This window comes from Humulus lupulus, chromosome 2, assembly GCF_963169125.1.
Source record: "Humulus lupulus chromosome 2, drHumLupu1.1, whole genome shotgun sequence".
NCBI classification, from domain to species: Eukaryota; Viridiplantae; Streptophyta; class Magnoliopsida; order Rosales; family Cannabaceae; genus Humulus; species Humulus lupulus.
Window position 1 is genome coordinate 171476891 of NC_084794.1, and position 10282 is coordinate 171487172.

Genomic DNA, 10282 nt, shown 5'->3' on the forward strand with positions numbered 1-10282 from the left:
CCCGTACAGAGTCATTGAAGTCACCTTCAAATCAGTTACGAATAGCCCCATTTTTTCCAGGGTGGACCTAGAAAGTAGATTCACAGAACTTTCGTTATCCACTAGTGTTCTTCGGACCCTTTGGTTGGCGAGCTGAACGGTTACCACCAACGGACTATTATGCTAGAATTGGACGTGGTTAGCATCCTCTTCCGTGAAAATGATTGGTTGCTTTTCCAATCACTGTTGTTTCGATAACCGTTGCTCCGGGACGAATTCCAGCCCGTTATGAGACTTCAATTCATTAATGTAACTCTTTTGGGCCCCGCTGCTCGCGCCCACCAAATGAGGTCCTTCCGCAATGGTGGTTATATCTCCCCCTACTATCGGAGGAGGGTCGACCTGACTTGCTTGAGCTCCAGGTTGGCTTTTCGGAGCTTCCGAAACAAGTAGCGGGTTCTGCCCAGCAAGTTGACTCGGATTCACCCGATTTCGGGCGTACTAGGCCAAAGGTCCTGCCCTAATGAGAGTTTTAATATCATCCTTCAGCTGTCGGAAATCGTCAGTGTTATGACCAATGTCGATATGGAACCGGCAAAATTTTTAGGGATCTCTCTTCGCCCTCTGGTTCTTCAATGGCTCTAGCTTCTTCCATGGAAGGCGACTAGAATTGGCCAAAAAAATGAGCTCACGTGTGTCCGTTAGGTCAGTATACGTGGCGTAGATAGGCTTGAACTTCTCTATGGGCTTGTTTTCTTTGTCCCGCTCTGGTCGGGTTCACCATTCCCTTTTCTTTTGTTATTCCCCCCTTAGTTATTCTAGGTAACAGCTTGGGTCATGGCTGTCGCATCTGTTACTGCTCCAATGGGTTGGGTAGAAGTCTAGCTAGTTCTTGCAATAGAAGCTCGTGCCTCCTCAAGATTTATCCACTCTTAAGCCTGAGCTAAGAATTCATCCATGCTTTTAACTCCTTTTCTTTGGAGTTCCTACCATAGGTCGCCCCCAACGAGGATTCCTGTCCTTATTGCCATGAGTTTGGAGTTGTCATCAGCATCCCTAGCTCGTGTAGCAACATTGGCAAATCTACTTATATATGCCTTCAACGTCTCGCCAGGTTGCTGCTTTACATTAGCTAATGAGTCAGCCTCAACCCGAGCTGCCTATGAAGCTCAGAATGCTTTTTTGAAATCAGAAGAAAACTTCTTCCACGAGCTTATGGAATGCCTCTTATATTGTTTAAATAACTGCCTAGCTAGCCTGACCAGAGTTGCAGGGAACAAAATTCACCTTAGATCGAGCCCGACATTGTAAGCCACCATCGTGGTATTAAACATTCCGAGGTGATCTAATGGATCCCCGTCACCATCAAATTTTGACAGGTGTGGCATTCTAAAGCCTATCGGATGCGTGGGCGCCGCAATATTTGGAGCGAAAGGTTCGAGCTCCTCATCTGAGTCCCAATCATCCTTTTCTTTTCCAAACAAAAGCCTCTTCATTTGCTGCTCCATCAAAGTTAGTATTTCGAGGGTTTGGTCCCTAGTCCCTAGGTTAACTGGGGGTTGTTCAACAGCTCCCATCCTATCGTATGCATTTGATGGGTTATTGTCCCTCTAAGCTCGAGCATGGTTTTTCAGGGCATTCCCATTATCGCGTACTATGGACGAACCTCCCTCTTGTCGTGTATAGCTAATATCTTCATCCCGAGCTGGATACCTACTCTGCGAGTTCAGATGATCGAGCAAATCAAGTTGCGGGTCATATTGAGGGCTCTGCACTGAACTCAAATGATTCCTTAGGTCACTCTTGGACCTGCCGCTACAATGGATTTCAGTCCAGTAACTCCTGTTTTCAAAGCTTACAGCTCGCGGCTGGGGCCGAGGACCTGGATTCTCGACACGTGTTCGTGGGACGTAAGTATTGGCAGATGGGGGAGGATTTCTCCTATTTGTTCTTGATTGTTAGCTTATTCAATTCTCTGTAATCAATGCACATCCTCAGAGAACCATCCTTCTTTTTCACAAACAGAACTGGCACGCCCCAAGGTGAGAAACTAGGTCTGATAAAACCCAAATCTAACAGCTCTTGCAACTGTACTTTTAATTCTTTCAACTCTGCTAGGGCCATTCTGTAAGGTTCTCTAGACACTGGCTCCATCCCTGGTGCCAGTTCTATCACGAACTCTATTTCTCTGTGTGGTGGCAACCCTGGCAAATCTTCTGGAAATACATCCAGGAATTCACAAACAAGTTTGGTCTCTTCTGGTCTCACTGGCACGACCTGAGTGGTATCAACCACACTGGCTAAAAACCCAATGCAACCTCCTTGCAATAGATCCCTAGCTCTCAGAAAAGAAATCATAGGTATGCGAGGTCCATGCACAGTACCAACAAACACAAAAGGATCCTCACCTTCAGGCTCAAAGGTGACCATCTTCCTTCTGCAATCAATGGTTGCCCCATACTTTACCAACCAATCCATACCCAATATCATGTCGAAGTCAGTCATAACCAACTCTATCAAATCCACTGACATCTCTCTGCCCTCCATTGTCACTGGCAAAGATCTAACCCATCTCCTAGATACCACTAACTCCCCAGTGGGTAACAAGGTTCCAAACCCCACAGCATAAAAATCACAGGGTCTACACAGTCTATCAATAATTCTACTAGCAACAAAAGAATGTGTAGCACCAGAGTCAATCAAAACATTATAAGGGGTTCCAACACTAAGAAGCTAACCTGTAACTACTGAGGGAGAAGCCTCGGCTTCTACTTGTATCAATGCAAACACTCGAGCTAGGACCGAGCTGTCCGCTTTCCTGGGTTCTTTTCTTGCTTTAGGGAAATCCTTCTTAAGATGACCCACTGCTCCACACGAAAAGCAGGCCCTTGCCCTACACTCTCCCAAATGACGCCTCTTGCATCTAGGGCATTCAGGATAAGACTTCCAGGCTTCACTACCACCTAGATGACTCATTGAAATACCACGGGGCCGCCTATCATGACCTGGAACTAGGAAGGTGTCAGGAACCTTCCTCTTCTGATCACTGGGGCCTCCACCCCTACCAGAACCCACAAATGGAGGACCTGTCCTCCTGAACTCCTTTCTGGATGCACTATCCCGCCAGATCTTATTCTCTACACTCTCAGCTGTGAGTGCCTTCTCAACCACCTGTGCATAGAACATCACGGGCTAATCTGGGTTGTAGCCCTTGGAGAAATCTCTCCCTCCTGGTCCCATCAGTGGGCACCAGCTCCATGGAAAACTTTGTCAATCGATCAAACTTCAAGGCATACTCAGTCACTGACAAACCTCCCTGAAGTAGCCTGATAAATTCCTCAGCTTTTGCTGCCCTGATGGCATCATTATAGTATTTCTCATTGAACAGAGTCTGAAACTCTTCCCAACTCAGGGCATTTATGTTTCTGGTCTGGGATACAACCTCCCACCAAACTCGGGCATCCTCCCGAAACATATAAGTGGCACAGGCCACCCTCTCATTACCAGTCACCCTCATGAAGTCCAGGATGGTGGTAATCATACTCATCCACTGCTCTGCCTTGGCAGGATCTGCACTGCCTTCAAAAACTGGAGGTTGCTGCTTCCTGAACCTTTCAAAGAGAGGCACCCATTTATTACCAACCTCAGGCAGTTGCTCAGCTGCTGGTACCGACACAGGAGGTGCCTCTAATACACTAGCCACTGCAGGAGCTTGTTGTTGTCTCAAGAGGCAGAGTTCTTCTCCCTGTCTCAACACTGTAGCCTGCAGATCATTAAATAAATGCTGCCAGTTTGCAGGAGCTGGCTGTGGAATCTGCCCCTGGTCATTCTCTTGACCCTCATTATTATTATTATTATTATTATTATTATTCTGGCCTTGATCACTTTGGCCAGCTGATGTATCTGTCTACCCTAGATTCATTCTTATCAACTTATACCTTGCTGAAACAATAGTCAATACGGCCAGTCAGGTAGTGATAACTAAACCTCTTGCCACCTTACGGTCCAAGAACAAGTAGATAATTATCATATTCCACAGTCATACAAATATACAAATAGATACATGATTATAGCATTTAGCACTTAGCATGTATCACATAATAATTCACAATCAACAATACTAATAAGTATGTTCCAGCAATTTCAATACTATTTAGCACACGGTTGCTGAAGATGCACTATTCAGGGCACAGGTTTAACATGGTGTCTCATGTAAGCAGGTAAAGCATTTATACTATATTTAAGCAGTTATACATATAACTACATAAATAGTTACCAAACCATGAGTCGAGCTTGTCTTCATTGGTGAGTGTACATGCCCAGTCAGTCTATAGGAACTCTAACCTTGGCACGCTCTGATACCAAGTTGTAACGCCCTGGTCACCCCAGGACAGTTACTATGAACGTTGAACCGTGAATTTAACTCGCTACCCGAGTTCTTTGGTTAAAAACATGCTTCTAGGAGTTATTAACAGATTAATGTGAAAACCAATCAAAAGGGAAGGTTATATTTTATTTAAAACATAAAACTGTTCATGGGCCCATCAAAACATTTACAAGTTATTTACAACTCAAAATGGTCATTACAGTTTAAATTTACAACCCGCCGACCTAAGCGGCAAAAATAGGGTAAACCCCCTAGTTCCTCTGAGAACTCCTTGGCCGTGGTGGTCAAGCGGTCGCATATGTACACAACACCACCTAAGCTCTCCACTCAAGGCTGGGTGAGCTTTTCTTTCCCTTTACCTGCACCACATAGCACTCATGAGCCAAAGCCCAGCAAGAAAACACAATAACGCATGAATATAATATCAACAATGATCATAATAATCATTCAAGACTTTCAGTCCAAAATAGAGGAGTGACAATTAGAAAAATCACTAAAGTGGGTTCCGTTCCCATTAGACATGTGATGATAGGGTCACCTGGGCTTTACAAATAAGTGATCATTTCACTAGCTTATCAAGATAGGTGCTCGATGAACTAGTCACCAATATAACCTACCACATGACCATAGAGTCACAACCATGGGATTCCGCTCCCTAGCCACGTGACAAGCAGTCACCTAGGCCTTTGGCCCTAGCTCTGAGTAACTAGTCCTAGACTAGTCAAGAGCTTATAATTTTCATCGACCTTAGGGTCGGTCCAGCATTAATGCTCCTAGAATCATTCAACGCTGATATTGATTAGATCTAATCTTTTATCAGCTCTACGTTCTTGACGCTTATGCCGTTCCTAATTCTCAAGTTAGTAATACGCGACCAGTGCCGATTCCGAATAGTCAGTGCCATACACAGATAAGCAAGATTTGTTAAGCATTTAATATGCAATCAATGTCCACATTTAATAATCAACATGCCTCAACAACAATCATGCATGTCATATACATAGGGTGCAGTTTTCTTACCTCTGGTTCGAGCGAGAAATAGAACAAGAACGACACCTGAGAAAGATCGACCTTTTGATTCCTTAGTGGTTACCTAATCATAACCAATTATAACCTTCATTAATGAAAATCAATAATAATAGGATCTTAACCCAAACCCCACTCGTGGGACCCCGAAACGTACCCACACAGTGAGTAGATTCGATCTCGGGCCTTAAGGATTGAAACCCCGAGCCAAAAACCCTTACAAACACTCAAAACGGGATTCTGAAGGAATAGAGTAGCGCCCCAGTGCTTCTCACTAGCGCCCCAGCACTCATCTCAGAACCCAAAACCGCCCAAGCCAAACCTGGGTAGCGCTGTAGCGCTCCCTTGGGGCGCTATAGCGCTACACCCAGCCAGTTTTGCCACTGAACTTCTCCCCTTCGACTCCTCCATTTCCAACTTAATTCTAATGCTTCCAAACATCAAATTAAGTGCCAAATGAACCCAAAAACCATCCCCACATGTCCTAGGCATCACAACCACAAGAACCCTAGCCAAAAACTCCCAACAAAACAAATCAACCAACCTAGAAATCTCAACTGAAATCCAAAGCAAAAACAGAGCAAACCAGAGATTTAATGGCTAGAATCTTACCTCAAGTTCAGATTATGATGCTCTTCAATGGTGGAACACACTCCCAAGCTCTCAAGACTTATTTCCCAAGCTTGATCCCTCAACTTAAGCTCAAAAATCCAAGAAGAAAAATGAGAGAAAATAGGTATGGGAGAAGGTGCTTTTCTATGCTTTGTTTTTCCCTTCCTTCTACAGCCTTCAATGGCTTAATACTATCCTAGGGGTGAAAAGACCAAAATACCCCTAGGTCAAATAAAGGTTTCTAAAGGCTCCCAAGGGTAAAATTGACATTTTCCACCTATTTCGTTAATCATAATTAACACCCTCAAATTCCCGCTATTCTCGATATTCTCAAATACCAATAATTCATATCCCGTTACCATTTAATTCCCAGCAACGCTCTAATCATTAAATCACCCCGAGACTCGCCCCGAGCCCCGAACTTAATCTCGTTATGACTAAACCGCTAATCTGCACTCAAGATCGTCTTATGCCGAATGGCTCGAACAAATCCACATTATAATGTGGCCTCAACAATAGGTCACCGATGTAACGACCCGGATTTTCAAGACTCGATAATGCGGAAATATAAATGTTTTCATTTAACAAAATGTCTCAAAAACCCATATAAAAAAAAAACTTTTTAAAAAGTCGTATGGCCATACTTAACATTTAGTTACAAACAAATTTTATAAAGAGTAGAGTGAGCCTTGTTTAGGAAAATTATACAACATTTCCAAAAATAAAACGGCTTCCCAAAAGGTCGGTCCACATGTACATTTGCAAGGAAGACTCCAGCGCTCACTGCTCTGCCTTGCCCTTGCACTTACCTACAACATGAAACAACTAGGTAAGCGAAAACGCTTAGTAAGATCAACTTTCAAACAAAGCATGTAGAGAATTAGGGTTCCGGACCCTACACAATCAATTTCAAGAACGCTAAAGCGTCCTGGCAAACTTATGGTCATGCCTGATCACCAAGGATAAATTAATTCATATCTAGATAAAAATCCTGCACTCAGAAAAATCCCAGAACAAGCAGATATATTATATCACAACTATATCTTATCAACAAATATATCCCTGCACTCAGAAAATCCCAGAGCAAGCAGATATATTATATCACAACTATATCTTATCAACAATTATATCCCTGCACTCAGAAAATCCCAGAGCAAGCAGATATATTATATCACCATATAATTCGAGACCAACGCTCGACAATTTCCAACAATTCAGACGTAACGCGCCCTCCAACATAATTGCTAATCTATAAAAGAGAACCGAGTCTCCACACTAAGATCTAGCCAATAAATATTCTCATCAAGGGTAACTATCGTGTTACCTATGGCATCGCTACTTATCCAAGAGCGTAATCCAATTTACACGGTTTTACGAAGACTTCTATGTTAATCAGTGGTGCTGGTGAGCAGCTGCCCCTAGGGTGTTCAACCTCACTCTATCTTGGCAACCCCTAGTATCTCTAGGCACTCTCACGAAATGGCCAATATTCACGGCTGCTATCCGGGAATAACTTATCAGAGCACTTGCTCGGATTCTAACCGTCCAATGATTAAGTAAGCATGAGGGCCCCTAGGTCCCATTTATCTTGGCACCCCTAGGTTTAACCAGCTTATCCTCATCTCATGGCCACTCGTCGCGGTAATGAACCGGACATAAATAAAATCAAGCAGTGTGACGGGGATCAACCGTCTAGGATATGACGGACTTCTACCGTTCATATTTTCTAAATCAGCACTCACTAGACTAACGTCTCTAAGCAACTTTCTATGACAGCCTATATATGTGCATGTATCCCTATACTAACATACAAGACAATAATCATTTCATGTTGCAGCCATACAATATAAGTTGACTTACTTGGAGTCCTTAGCGCTCAGCAAGTTTTCACCCTCCAACGTTCAGTCCAGTTACGCTTAGCCAATACTGTAGTTATCCATACAGTATACTCGGATTAATTATGGCACTCATAATTCATTATTATTATTTTGGGCAGTTTGGTCATTTTAATAAAAGTCATTTGTAAGGATTTACAATCCTTATTTGGTTTTAAACCTATTAAGGAAAGTTATACAAAATATTCGAGACTAAACCCTAAGTCTCGGGGAGACCTATCCTAAGGTCTCGATACCTAGGCTCGGGTATCACAATGGTATTTCCCACAATCCGCTAAAAATCTTATTCTTTCAAGGTATCGCTATTAACCCGCACTTTCGACTAGTCGGTTAAAATATGTAAGATTTTAGCCGGTATTATATCCAGAAAATACAAATAAATTCCTTAATTATTTTTAAAGAAAATAAACTCTTTAAATTTTCCTTTTATTTTTCTTAAGGTTTTAATATCTAAAAACCGTTTTAAGAAAATTGCCTAATTTGTCTTAATTAGGAAAACCGTTATAAATTTCTCATCTTGACTAATTAATTTTCCAAAAGCAATTAATCAATTTTACTTACTAGGAAAATAATTTATTTAATTATTTTCTCAAAATATAGGGTTTTAAACCCTCTTTTAATTTATTAACTATTAATAAATTAAATCTCTTATTTTTAGAAAGAATAAAAACTCTTTAATAAAAATAATTCATTTAAACTCAAAGGGTAAATTTTAGTGAAAATATGATTTCAAGACTTACCATTTTATATCTTGAAATAAGCAAAATTTTACTTTTTACCTTATGTTCCAAAATCTCATTTTTACACTAAGTGTGAAAAACCTATTTTTCACATTTTTAACTACATACTTCGTTAGTTCATAACTTGAAATTTACTTACCCAATTGTTACCAAAATTTCCCAATTCCATTTTTGTTATGCCATTTAGGCCTTTGTAAAATATTAGGTCAAAATGAGCATTTTTTATTGGTGAAATCATTTTCCAACAATGAGGTAAAAATGACCTTATTTTCAAGTCCTTATTTTTTCCAAACTTTGACAGTTAATAACTTTCAAACCGTTTAATATTTTCTTACCAAATTTTACAGTGGAATAATAGGTTATGCCAGTAATATGTCCACAAAATTTTAGAAAAAACTGGGTTCATTTTCCCTATACAGTGGCTGTCCAAACTTGGTTCCGAAAATAAGAATACGAAAAAACAGTTTTTTACCTCAACTTTGAAATAGCATAACTTACTCATTTCTAAACATTTTTTTTTGTGTTTCAAAAGCTCAATTTTATGTACTCAATCTCAACAACATCACAGTACAATTAAATTTTACAAAACCAATATACAGTGGCTGCTTGACCCCTTGGAAGTCACAGCTCAAAACATGTTTTGTTTTAGGGTATCCTACAAAACCCTTGGGGGTTTTGGTTCCCATTTTCAAAAATCAATACACATGCATCATAAAAATTATTAAACAACTACCATAACCTTATTACATCACCAACAAGAAACTTTAAGCATTAGATATACAAAATAATGCTTAAAACTAAAAACCCTACAACCAAAACCATCAAAAGTAAACTTTTTACCTCTTTGGTGTTCTTGCTTAAGGTTTGGACCTTCCTATTAGCTTTGGCTCCTCCAAAACCTTTCAAAAACCCTAACCAACTTCCCCCAACAACATAGTTAATTAGCTATTTGAAACTCTAAGCTTAAAACTTTACAAAAGCCTAGATTAGTGAAGGTTTACCTTAGGGAAAATACTTCCTAGACCAAGACTTAGCCTCCAAGTTTTCCTTGGTGTTCTTGAGGTTGAATATTGAGAGAACACTTTGAATGGTCTTAAAAAATCAGATGAGAGTGAATGAGAGAGGGAGAGTGGTCGGATTTGGGGGTTAGAATGGCTCACACAACTCTTCAAAATATCACAAAACACTTGAGTGCTTTTCTACCCACTTGCCCACTTGACTTCTTAATTAAAATGGGAGTTAAACTTTATAGAATTGGGTTCACACCACTCTAAAACACCACATGGCTGGCCACCCTTTGCCATATATGATCATTTCATTATTTTTTAAATTTTTTTTTTTTTTATTAAAGGCTAATAAAGGTTTCATAAGAAGAAAAGTCCAAATTGGCTTTTGACACCTTTTTTTTCACTCTTATTAAGTTTTAATCACCAAACTTAACATTAATTAATTAAATTAAATGTCTCTCACATTTAATTTAATTAATCACATAGTAAAATTTAACCTAAGGTCCATTCATGGAATAAAATTCCTCATTTCGGTAAAATTAGGCATTTAACACAAAATGCCCTAAAATTTCCATTTTCTTTTAGGTTTATTATTTTTGACCAAACTTTAACTTTTATGAATGTATTTTATGCCCA

The 10282-nt window shown here is 40.4% G+C and overlaps 1 long non-coding RNA gene across 1 annotated transcript; it reads right to left on the bottom strand.

Moving 5' to 3' along the window:
- Positions 1-6570: 6570 nt before the first annotated feature.
- On the bottom strand, positions 6571-10040 carry LOC133816415 (uncharacterized). The gene is made up of 3 exons (XR_009885222.1): positions 9641-10040; positions 9480-9558; positions 6571-6813 (listed from the first exon to the last, which is right to left on the bottom strand). It is a non-coding gene; the product is annotated as an uncharacterized LOC133816415 (long non-coding RNA).
- Positions 10041-10282: the final 242 nt, after the last annotated feature.